The 12,878-nt window shown below is 38.6% G+C and overlaps 1 long non-coding RNA gene across 1 annotated transcript; it reads left to right on the top strand.

Annotated features, from left to right (window-relative positions):
• The first annotated feature begins 10,318 nt into the window (after nucleotides 1-10,318).
• LOC105440105 lies at nucleotides 10,319-12,655 on the top strand. The gene is made up of 3 exons (XR_004064505.1): nucleotides 10,319-10,456; nucleotides 10,974-11,199; nucleotides 11,761-12,655. It is a non-coding gene; the product is annotated as an uncharacterized LOC105440105 (long non-coding RNA).
• The last annotated feature ends 223 nt before the right edge of the window (nucleotides 12,656-12,878 follow it).

The following is a 12,878-nucleotide window of genomic DNA, read 5'->3' as shown; positions in this document are numbered from 1 at the left end:
CTAGGTAGAAAATGATTATAACAAATAATGAAAATGTTAATATTAATAATAATATCATGATAAATAACAAATTATTTTAAAAATATGATGATAACTGCATAAACCTCCCGGGGTAACATTCATTCAATTCGATGAAGTTGTATTTATCGTCGCTATTAATTAGTTATCTATCTGCGAGTTTTCCTGGTTCCTTTTTTCCCAGTCGGTATACTAATACTGGACATACTTGGAGGGTTTACATTAGGGTTGTCTCATTTATTTCACCTGTCATATATACGTACTGAGTTTGATGCACGGGACTCTATTTACTTCAGTGCAGATTCATATTCAATAATAATGCATCACTGATTCAACCTAACTATAAATGGCTTTTGTCATTTTGTCAAATACCATAAAGACAACTCAACGCCTATGGAATTTATCTACCATTAGGTACTTCCACACTGATTCCAGCCTCCATTGGTTTCCAGCCTCCAATGTCATCTGCTAAATGGATCGTTGCCTATACCACTAACATGATAAAAACAAGGCGGATAGGACTTAAACATTATTTGTTTCAATTGCCCCCATTTCCGAATTGAAATGGATGAGGTGTAATCGTTGTCTAGAGCAAAGAGGATAAGTATGATGATGATATTAAATATACCAAAGGAACTTCATGGCATCCAGCAAAGGATTGACGATGGATTTTGAGGTAGCGAGGGATTGTACATCGGATGTCACCAACCAACGTTATGGGAAATGGTTCGATTCTATTAAATACGGTGCTTATTATATGTCGGAAGTTTGATATAAGATGGCACTGATAACTATTTTCAGGCAATGACGTCCATATAGCATTATGAAGAAACCAAGCAGCCGCCTTAAATATAGAGGTTGCTCGTGTGTCGTTTTGATCATACTGAATATAATGAAAATAAACACGAAATATGATTTTCCTTAGGATAAAGTATACAGCTTCTATGGTGCGCAAGTCCGTAAGGACATCTCGTCACCTTTTTTATACTGTACGTGCTGCTATATTCGAAACTATCCCACCAGTTGAGCTCCCCGAATCCAAGCTGACGACAGATGTTCGAGATATACTGAGAGGCAGACAAATCCCAATAACCATAAGGATTATTAAGATACAGTTTACTCCAACTCCCACTTGCCAGCCTGACCTCTACCTATCCTGAATACTGATCAGATTCGTGTCTAAGCTGCAAACTTTTTGCTTTTGGTACTCAATACATCATACTACACATGTTAAACCATTCGGGGGAATTATTTTATCCTTTCCTTTACTCAATAAATTGAAGTCACTTTTTTAGAGTCCGGGATAATTCTGTACAAACAAGTCGACGCCTGCAACATTCCTTAACAAAACAAAAACAAAAGCCGCTTCCACACTGCATTGGTTAATTTTGCACTAAAACTTAAATCAGCGCCAATTATGAAGATCAACACAAATATGAGTTTTTTTCCAGCCTCCGGGAACAGGGTTAGGCCTATCTACTTTAAAATGGTTCATGAAAATATGTTATTTTATTTTACTGTGATTATTAAGACACTTTAAAATGGCGTATGAAAATAATGTTCATATTATATTTAGTCTTGGGAACCTACAAAAACAATTTTTATATGAAATGAAATAAAAAATTAATCAATCAAGGCGCCAATTTCATCTGCTACCGGACTGTTTTTTGTTCATATCATAAAAATGATACGGCGAAGCGAATAGTACTTCAATACATGTAATTTCTATGGCCTCCATTTTTGAAAAATATTATATATAATTTTTGGGGTCGGCGGCAAAAAAGGCTACAACAATGAAATTCATGTATCAAAGGCCGTTATGTAAGATGACGCCGGCTGTACAGGCAATGCAGACAACCAACGTTTTGGGAGTTGATAATAATGATAAATAATAACAATATTTATAAAGCGCAACATATCCATCTCTAGAGATGCTCAAGGCGCATACAAATAATTTAAATTAATATTCAACATACTTAAGATTAAAGAAAAATTAAATGTTAACTTGCATTAGATCATACAAGTTCATAGTGCCAAGGCACTGGCGTACCGGTGTGGGGGGGGGGGGGGGCTTGGGGGGCGCCAGCCCCCCCCCCCCCCCGCCCCCACCCCCAAATAAAATTCAACCATGACTTATTTTCACAAGTAATGTATAAATGTTCGTGATATCACATGATTTTCAACAAAATGCTAGTTTCTCCATTATTTCTTGCAAACTGACCCATTCCCAACTGAATAGCCAGGAAGAGCATATGTTTTGTTATAGTCACTAAGGGCCTTATAATGGCCATTAACAATAACACTAATTCCTTTCCAGAAGCTACTGTGCAAAGCACTGCGTACTGGGAGATAACATGCTACCCACCACTCGGGCTGAGCATGCACAGATTTGCGAACGAGCGTTCCCCCGGTGGGGGGAAACTAATTTCAGACTAGGATTTAGAGTCGAGAACGGTACAACGAATCGCCTTAATCTTTCTCTAATAATTAATGAAACGCGAAAATGATTTCAGACAAGGATTAAGAGTAATAATTAAATGAAACGACAAAGCTTTCGCGCTTCGCGTGGGAGGGGAGAACTGAATTCAGACAAAGACACAATAAAACGATTCGTCTTCTTTCTCCAATAATTTAATGCAACGTCAAAGCTTCCGCGCTTTGCGCGAAAGGGGGGGGGGGGGGGTGGAGGAATTCAGACAAGGATTAAGAGTCGAGAACGGTTCAACGGTATAATGAATCGTCTTCTTTTTTCTATAAATTTAATGAAACGTGAAAGCTTCCGCGCTTCGCGCAGGGTGGGCGAAAGTGAATTCAGACAAGGGGTAAAAGTAATAATTTATTGAAAACGTCAAAGCTTCCACATTTCGCGCGGGCGGGGGTGGGGGACTGAATTCAAACAAGGATTAAGAGTCGAGACTGGTACAATGAATCGTCTAATTTCTCTAATAATTAAATAAATCGCCATAGCTTCCGCGCTTCGCGCGGGTGGGGCGAAACAAGAATTAAGAATCGAGAAGGGTACAACGGATTGTCTTCTATCTCTAATAGTTTAATGAAGTGTCAAGGCTTCCGCGCTTCGCGCGGGACGGGGGAAACTGAATTCAGACAAGAACACGATACAGCGAATCGTCTTCTTTCTCTAATAATTTAATGAAACGTGAAAGCTTCAGCGCTTCACACGGGATGAGCGAAAATGAATTCAGACAAGGATTTAGAGTAATAATGTATTGAAACGTCAAAGCTTCCGCGCTAAGCGCTGGAGGGGGAAGAAACTGAATTCAGACAAGGATTAAGAGTCGGGACAGGTACAATAAATTGTCTTCTTTCTCTAATAAATAAATATAACTTCATTGCTTCCGCGCTTTGCGCCGAAGGGGCGAAACAAGCTTTAAGAGTCGAGAACAGTACAACGGATCGTCTTCTTTCTCTAATAATTTAATGAAGTGTCAAAGCTTCCGCGCTTTGCGCGGGAGTGGAAAAACTGAAAAATAACTTAGTTCCTGGCCCAGGGTTTATAGGGTTAATTTGTAGATATTTGGAAATTGGCATTTTTATATTTGTCGGTAATAATATTGGTGACTCGTTTTGTCGGTAATCGGCTGCCTCTACACCCTCCCCGCCTCCCCCACTGAAAAAGATCTAGCGACGCCCCTGATAACGACACAGTTTATACACTCGAGATAATTTTTGCCAGTACTACTGGTGAAGTACCGGACCACCATCTTTGTGCATTGTGCGGCATCAAAGCATAATTTAAACAACGTCTCACTTTTCTCTAACTTCTAACCAATCAGAAGGCCTCTTTTTTTCCACGAAGTGCCGGTGGACATTAATGCGCCAAATGTGGTTCTCAAATTGCAAAAGATCCCTACTCTTGGAAGGGGTAGGAGAAAGCAATTTTACGTCATATTACTCCAGGAAGTGCCTGAAATTGCGTCTAATTTGGTTCTAAAATTGCAAATGTTTCTTATTCTGGGAGGGGGCCAGAACCTCCTCCCAGACCCACCCCCTGCTTGGTCGCTCCGCTCCCTCGCCGTTAATGCCTCTTTCTGTCGCTTCATCGTTTTACATACATGTATATTTCACCCCATGCCATTTTGTGCCCCCCCCCCCCCACCCGGTAAGGAATTCCTGGATCCGTCACTGATGCCCATACCCCTTGAGCTTCGGGGGCCCCTAGACCTTTGCCCCTAGACCCAACTTTGAGAAACGTTCAGCGGGGCCTGCATGTTAGAGTGGGGGTGATTCGGATTTTTTTTGTCAGCCCCCCCCCCCAAACGTTTTTGCTCATTACGCCACTGTGCCAAGGTACATACAATGTGGCACAGTGTGATTGTTTGTTTTGCATGCATTGTATAAAAAAAGAACATTGAAATTTAACAATATGCATTGAGCATCAGGTGAGTTTTAAGCCCAGTTTTGAAAGTAGATAGAGTGTTGGCCGTCTGAATAGAGAAAGGTAACTTATTCCACAAAGAAGGAGCTGCTGATGCAAATGCTCTACCCCCCCCCCCCCAAAAAAAAAAAAACAAACAAACAAAAACAAAACAAAACAAACAAAAACAAAAAAACAAAAAAAAAAAAAATATTTTGGTACGTATTTCTTTAAGTCTAATATTATGTGATGAACGTAAACCAGAACGACCTGCAGAGTGGGGTGATAGAAGGGATGACATATATTACGGAGCTAGATCATTTAGTGCACGATAGGTTAAGAGTAATAGTATAATTTTATAGATCACACGCTGTTGAACAGGGAGCCAGTGCAGAGATTTCAAGATAGGAGTGATATGTGATGATCTTCTGGTGTTAGTTACAAGGCAAGCAGCAGCATTCTGAACTTTTTGCAATCGGTTAATTTGGTTGGCGGGTAGTCGAAAGAGTAATGAATTGCAATTATCAAGGTGCGAAGTAACAAAAGCATGTATTAACTGTTGGGTGGATTGAGGTGAGAGATATTGCCTAATTGCACGGATATTACGTAGATTACAATTGGCCAGTTTAACACAATTTGAAACATGGGTTTCAAGTGACATGGCAGAATCAAATATTACACCAAGATTCCTAGCTTGATTCTATTATAAGTGAGACTGTGCCTATGTTATGTCGCCGGTTTTATATTGGATTCCGCCGATGATAATCATCATCAGGACATTGGCGTCCATATAGCATTATGAAACAACTAAACAGCATTCTTACATATATGGGTTACTGATACACTCAGGAACCCCCGCAATGGATCTTAAATTGTTTGTTTGTCATTTTGATCATACTGTTTAAGATAATAATAAACCCCAAAATATGAATTTCCTTAGGATAAAATATGCAGCTCTGTGGTTTTAACAACTCCGTAAGGACATCTCGTTACCTTCGTCATACTGTACGTGCTGCTATATTCAAAAATATCCCACCAGTTGAGCTCACTTCATTCGAGTAGGAGTCGGAGCCGCTACTACAAGTCGACGCAAATGGTTTTCATCTTAACCTATGTATGCACCGATTATAGTAATCAGCACCAAATTAATGTGAGTTTGCTTTCTAGCTTCCGGGACGGAGTCATCTACAAAAGCGCCAATGTCATCTGGTAATGGATCATAGCAAGGCGAATATTACATAAACATTATTTATTTATACTTCCTTCATTTCCAAGTCGAAATATGGTACAGTCTCTAGAGAAAAAGCTGGAATCGTCCCGAATCTAAAGAGAGGGCGTTTACACTACCGAAAATAAGTGAAATTTCGGCAGGCGTTAAAAAAAATTATCGATGTGAACAATATCGACGATCTAATATTGCAGTGTAGAAGCAACTTACAATGGGGATAAATCTATCTACCAAAGTAATATTTTAGGTGCATTTGGCCAAGGATCGGTGCCGTTATTTGATACGGCGCGGGCTGTACAGACGATGGCGCCAACTAACGTTATATTTGAGATGGTTCGATCTTACGTGAGACGTACTACCCTAGTATATGTCGACGGTTTTATAGTATATGGCGCTAATAATCACTTTCAAGACAATAGCAAACAAGGGGATCTTTCCAGTAGTATTAATGGCTGTCAAAAAATCGATGACTTTCCAAATGGTGATTGATATGTGTAAATTGGCCTATTGACGTCCATATATCATGTTAAAATAACCAAGCAGCCGCCTCATACAGGCAGACCATTCAACCTCTGGAAGTAAAAAACTATATTCTTTAATCTCAAAAGTTGTATTTTTAGTATTTTACTGGAAAAAAACACGGACTGATACGCGGATCAAGAGCTGCCAACCTCAACTGAACAAAAAAAAACCTATTCTTTTTTGAATCGATAAGTACTTTCTCACCACGAACCAGCGTTTTTACGTTTTTTTTTTTTTTTTTTTTTTTTTTTTTTTTTTTTTTTTTTTTGTTTGTTTGTTTGTTTGTTTGTTTTTTTTTTTGGGGGGGGGGGGGGGGCTGCCTTTTTGCATAAGTTCCTACATGTATATGCAGAAAGAACATTTGTTATGGATCATTGGTTGAATTTGCATGATTTCGTCATGACTGGCGTCTTCAATGAACCAATGGACATCCCAAAATTGCCGATGTGAGATGCTTGTAGGATATTTTACAGGAGAGAATGGGCAATTTTCCATACACAAAAAAAAAATCGTACTATCATATTTACTTATAAAAGTCGTACTGGTTGGCGGCACTGTATATATAATACTGAATATGATAATTAACCCCCCCCCCCCCCCCAACAAAAAAAATCAAAAAAATACATATTTATATAATAAAAATATGCAGCTCTCGTGGTGTGCAACTCCGTAAGGACATCTCGTCACCTTTGTCATATTGTACGTGCTGATATCGTCGCCGTTTTCACGAACCGGCACAAGCCACCGAAATCCCTTCAAAATGTAGTTTTTTTTTTGTTTGCATTTTTAGCATAAGTTATCAACAATCTTTTATCTCACCAAATTTCAGCATCCAAAACGCTTTAGTTTTTGAGATATCCATGGTTACACAAATGACAAAAACGACACACGAGCCAAAAAGCACGATTCATATTTTCACGAACCGGCACGCGCCGTTATATGTCAATGGGCTGTGCCGGTTCGTGAAAATATGTTTGCGCTTACAAGACCTAGACGACGCGACACAGGCGGTTGTGCCGGTTCGTGAAAATAAAATACGCGCTAAGACAGCGCGAGCGCTTTTGTCTTGCGCGTAAAGTTACATAGGAAAAACGACACAGTGGCTTGTGCCGGTTCGTGAAAATATTTTTGCTACGTAAACAGCAAAATAATATTTTCACGAACCGGCACGAGAGTCCAAAGCTTTGTAATATTAATAGTAATTGTCATTATGCTTAACAAATGGAATGTATAGAAAATACAGAATATTTTCCTTTCATTGATATGTATTTTGTGATATAAAATTTGACATAAGGCATGTTTCTGGCGAATTCAAAACGGGCTAAACGTAAAACGCGTTTTTCTCAGAATGTACTTATTTCGTTGCGCGTTGGGCTGTGCCGGTTCGTGAAAACGGCGACGATATACTCAAAACTGTCTCACCAGTTGAGCTCCCCGAATCTAAACTGACGACAGATGTTCGAGATCCCAGACAAATCCCAATAACGATGACTATTAACATAATAATAAGGATAAAATTTACTCCAACTGCCACTTGCCAGCTTGACCTCTACCCAGCCTGAATACTAAATAGGTCCATATGAGAGCCGCAAACCTGGATCACCTGTACAAAAGAAATAAATTAAGTTTCGGAGATTAAATGTGAAGAAGAACTATGTTATATGGCGTTCCAAATTGTCTTCAATTTTCAGAAGAAAAGGAAACATTCCATAACTAAAATACATTTATTACTTAAATTAATTAAATTAGATTAGCTTCAATCGCTCAGACCACCAGTGCTTATCCAGTCTGATTTTGAAGATATCGAAGGATTTTGAGTCTATTATTTCTTGAGAGAGACTATTCCAGTCGAAAAGCACTATGTGGCTGAAAAACCTCAAGTTCGAGTATTGGGTGATATGGTGAAGGAGTGACTTGGATCCGCCCTTACTAAGCCCTTCAGTATTTTGGAAACTGCAAATGCTTTTCCTCTCCTTTTCCTATAGTAAAGGGAGTGTAAATCAAAACTCTTTAGTCTGTCTGTGCAGGGATGTTCTCTTGTCTCTGGCATCATCTTTGTCGCTCTCCTCTGTACCCTTTTAACCTTGTAACCAACTTCCTTCCAGCGTGAGCACCATAGGATATTACCATATTCCAAGTGTGGTCTTGCTATTGTCTTGAATAGGAGGGGGTAGAGTCTTAGTGTCCAGCCTGGTGAAGGTACCTATAATTATTCAAAGGAGTTGGTACGCGTTGTTTACTGTCATAGATATATGTTAATGGCACTTAAGTTCAACATTTACTTGTATCCCTAGGTCTATTTCAAGATCGGATTTCTCGATTTCTCCTCCTTTCATGCAGTAACTGTCCTTTCTGTTGCTTCTACCCAGGTGAAGAAATGCACACTTGCTTTGGTTCAAAGATTATTGTCACTTCTCTTCCCACACGGTTTGTTTGTTCGTTTTATTCCCAAAATAACCACACACAAAAATCACACAATATATCACAGAATCAAAGAATTATATAACATTGCATTTCGTGAAAGCCCTTGGCAGATCGTTAATAAAACTTGAAATAGTAGTGGCCCAAGTACTGAGCCCTGAGGTACTCCGTAATCAAGAAAATTGACCCTACGGAAGTTCTTATACGTCTTTTCATTAGATATTTTCTGAAACCATTTTAATAAGGTTCCTTGGGATCCAATATCAGAAAGTTTGTTAATGAGAATTTGGTGATTGACAGTTCGAATGCCTAATGTAAATCGACAAAGACACACCCAGTATATTTCCCATATGGTCGTATTTTTGGAGTTAAAGAAGAGAAGAATGAAAATACAGATGATATTATTATCTCGGTAGCAAAGAAAATGAATGTGGACCTGCGTCTTGAGCAGATAGACAGATTTCATCGTGTAGGTAGGCTTCCCCAGGACAAAACAAGAAGTCGTGGCATCATTGCTAAATTGTCCTCGTATCGCATAAGGCAGATGCTCCTCAAACATCGAACTTCGCTGAAAGGAACAGGGATTGCTATCTATGAGGACCTTACTCCTAGGAATTTTGACCTGCTACATGAAGCAAAGTCCTGTGAGAAAGTACAAGCTGCTTGGTCTTTTGATGGCAAAGTATTTGTACTGTCATCCAAGCGAAATGGTAATACAACTAAACAGATGATACGAAGCAAAGCTGATCTTTCGAGATTACGAATATGGTGGCGACTCAGTGTAATGAAATTATTGGGAATGTGCATATTGCCTTACGGCATGAATGTGATGTTGGCCTGTTGACTTCTTCAGTCAGGATCATTCTCATTCTCATTCTTATTTACCTCTTTATGCAGGAACTAAACTGTGCACTGTATATATGTATTAGCATGCATCGATGTCTACATTGTTAACCATAAAACTCCATGTGTTTATGAAGTTTTTAATATGTATGATAAATTCCTCGGGATCCACATATTCGTATTCGTATTTTATATTCTAACTTTAAATGTGCTTTATACAGGTTGTATGTTCAATGACAGTATAACTGTAACTTATCTGTTCCAGATGGCTTTCGTCATTCCACTTACCCATTTGTTCTTCTTTAGTAACTCAGTTGTAACTATATGTAGATTAAGAAAGTACAGTTGTAGTAATTTTTAAAAACTGTTCAAAATATTTATATAATCTTGTCCATGGATTTAACACAGCCCAACAGGTTGTAACTTTTCACTGTTTTTAATTATATTTCCTTCAGAAGATAGTTTGAGGCATATTTACAAAAAGAGTTGACTTGAACCACATGTACTTGTATTTATTACATATTGCTATATTCATAATATTTTTTTATGAGTGACACATTTATGACTGCTAAATCAGAATATGAAGAGCTTAATTCCAAAAGGCGCTAAATCCATTTTTACCAAAATGGAGTTATTAGTATGAGTACATACCGGTTGCACATGCGCATTTAAATCACCATTCCTTTTCTCAAAATAATTTTCAGAAATATGAAAAAAATTGACAAAAAAAATTTGTTTAGTTCCAAAAGGCGCTAAATCCAAAAGTGTTTAATTCCAAAAGGCGCTATATCCACCTTGTGTGTTTTGATCAATCAGAGCGCAGTATTGTTCCAGTGACCCGGATTGACAACAGATTTTAGCTTGCTGCTTGCATCGACATCGATCCTATTTCTGCAGTATTTACAGTGTTTTGATAGTCTTTAGCTCACGTAGCAGCATGGATGAGGGAGGGATGCTAGTTGAGAGAACCAACAATCCAAGAAAAAGGAAGCGTAATGAAAAATAATGGGCCAAAAACCAGAACAAGGAAGATCATAACACCGCTCCTGGTAAGTTCAGTCTCACTTACTCATTTTTGTGTTAGTGTGTAATTAAGTGCAGATGCATTTGCATTATATTGCATTGAATGAATTGTAATACTAATAGGTAATAGTCTAACTAAGACTATTGAAATTCTGTTTGCATGTAGTATGAGGTCAAGGCTTAACCAAAACGGATTACTAGATACAATTTTGTAATCAAACTGAGGCCGTGAGGGTAAATTACGTGTTTACTGCCGCGCCACGGCTTCGCCTTCACCGGCTTCAGTCACTGGTCACTGGCTTTGGTCACTATCTGCCCTGGACCTTGTGCAGTAGTTTATGGATATTTCACAAGCCTTTGTTACATCATGCCATAGCATAAGTGTAATGATAATTTTCCATCTATTAAGAAAATATCTGCTGTAAGTCTGTAACAAACATTTTGTATTTGAGTGCAGTCATAATTGGTGTTTTGTTAAATTTGAGGAATTTGTTTTCGTGGAATACTTGATGTTTACCATGATGACTTTCGTTTTATTAAGAGGGAAGCAACCAGCCATTGGATGCCAGCACATGCCTCACGACTTTTGTAAGGCGTCTTTGCTGACAGAAGGAGACATCACAGATACTTTCCAGTACTGCTACAGAGACTCGAACAACCGCAGCAAGATTCATTCATCATGTGCCACTTACAACTCAATCCAGTCATGCGCCATCGAGGAAATGGTCCACAACCAAGGAGAGAGCGGAACTATGCCCCAACATTTCAAGTAAGTTTTAATGGAGTCATTAAAAAAAAAAATCATTTGCCAGAATTGATACCAATTATCACATTGCAATAATGTTCTGTTAAATTTAATTGAGTTGTTTAGTCGCTGGGGTTTTTCTTGCTACTGGGGAGGGGGGGGGGGGGGGGGGGAGGGGCTTACATGTTTTGTAATTTTTAATATGCTATCTATGTTACACATGTCAAACTACATGTAGGTCGTAATGTTGTTATTATTTTATACCGGGTAGCGTCGGTTGAACCATAAACAACTGGGTCAAAGTGAATTCACGAATTCCCCTCGCGCAATCAACATACACTGCATGTCACACTGTGCAAAAAATGTGCACTCGCGCAATGCAATTCTGTATGTAGATAACATGCACGAGCAGTATAGGCAAGGACAGTTGGTGGGAGGGGGGGGGGGCCTATGCTTAGTATTACAAACTTGTTTATTTAGATTAAATGAAACCAACAAAAATAAACTTTTCATGTACGGTTTTTGTGATTTATAATACAGGTAGCTGGAAATGTCCATTAACAATGTTTCACTTTTAATTTACAGATAACGACACAGCAAGGGGAAAATGTGGAGGTGTGCTCCGGAAGATTCAGATCCATCCTTGTACTTAGTAGGAAACGTCTGGGCAACCTAATGAAGTACGCCTGCCATTCAAAATTACAGAGGCCAAACGCATCTACATGAGACCAGCTCCAGCCCCAGTCACTGTCGCCAAGTATTATAGTGCACCTGGAGATGAGTACACCATATTGAAGAGAGGAAAGAGATGGAGTACTCTTCTGGTCAATCAGCTCCAATTGTTAAGCTGTGTAAAGCCAGCGAAGCAGCGTGATGTAGCAAATCTTCTACGAGCGATGGGGGTGGAGCTACAAGTGGACCCGCTAGTAGGGTATGGGCCACGCAACTTCATTCAGGAAGTAGGTGCTTTTTACAAAGAGGTGTGCGCGCCTTCTGATGCAATGGACGTAGACAGTGATGAGGACGAAGGCATCGTTGCTGCCTATGAAGATTGACATTTGATTCCATGCCTTTTACACAGTTAATGGATCAGTTTAAACTATTCAATTCAAGAACAGAGAAGGCTTCTAAAATGTGCATTCATTGAGCAGTGCAATTGGAATCAAATCCCGTTTTATTACCCATGTATGCATTTTGTTGTAAGTAGCGCTGGTAATTATTAATGCAAATTTACTAAACCAGAATGCATGCACACAGATAATTAATATTTGGCGCTTTGCTACTTTCACTGTATAATAACAACTAATTGATTGTGGCTAATCTCACAACTTTACAGTAGATTGCAGGCCTACTGATATTGTATGGGTAGAGTTTTATTGCTCCTACTTCCATTAGGATGTTAAGAAACAATTATTCAAATAATATGTATGCATAATCAGCACTCAAGTATGTCTTTTATCTGCTGTTTATGAGGAGTGAGTTACATTAAACCCATTCCAAAAAAAAAGTAGACTTTATTTTTTTTTTTTTTTTTTTTCCATCTTTATTTCACAATTCACAAGTTTTACATGTCAAGAAAATAATTACATGCATGAAACATCAAAATTAAATCAATCATAAAATATGCAAATATAGAAAACAAACATTCAGTACAGGAGAGATTAAAAAAAAAAATGAACACCTACTTTTTCAGTCTCTAAACA

Source organism: Strongylocentrotus purpuratus, unplaced genomic scaffold (genome assembly GCF_000002235.5).
Source record: "Strongylocentrotus purpuratus isolate Spur 01 unplaced genomic scaffold, Spur_5.0 spur5_scaffold_17, whole genome shotgun sequence".
Lineage (NCBI taxonomy): Eukaryota > Metazoa > Echinodermata > Echinoidea > Camarodonta > Strongylocentrotidae > Strongylocentrotus > Strongylocentrotus purpuratus.
The sequence above is the reverse complement of the archived record's forward strand: the minus strand, read 5'-3'. Positions and strand labels throughout refer to the sequence as shown.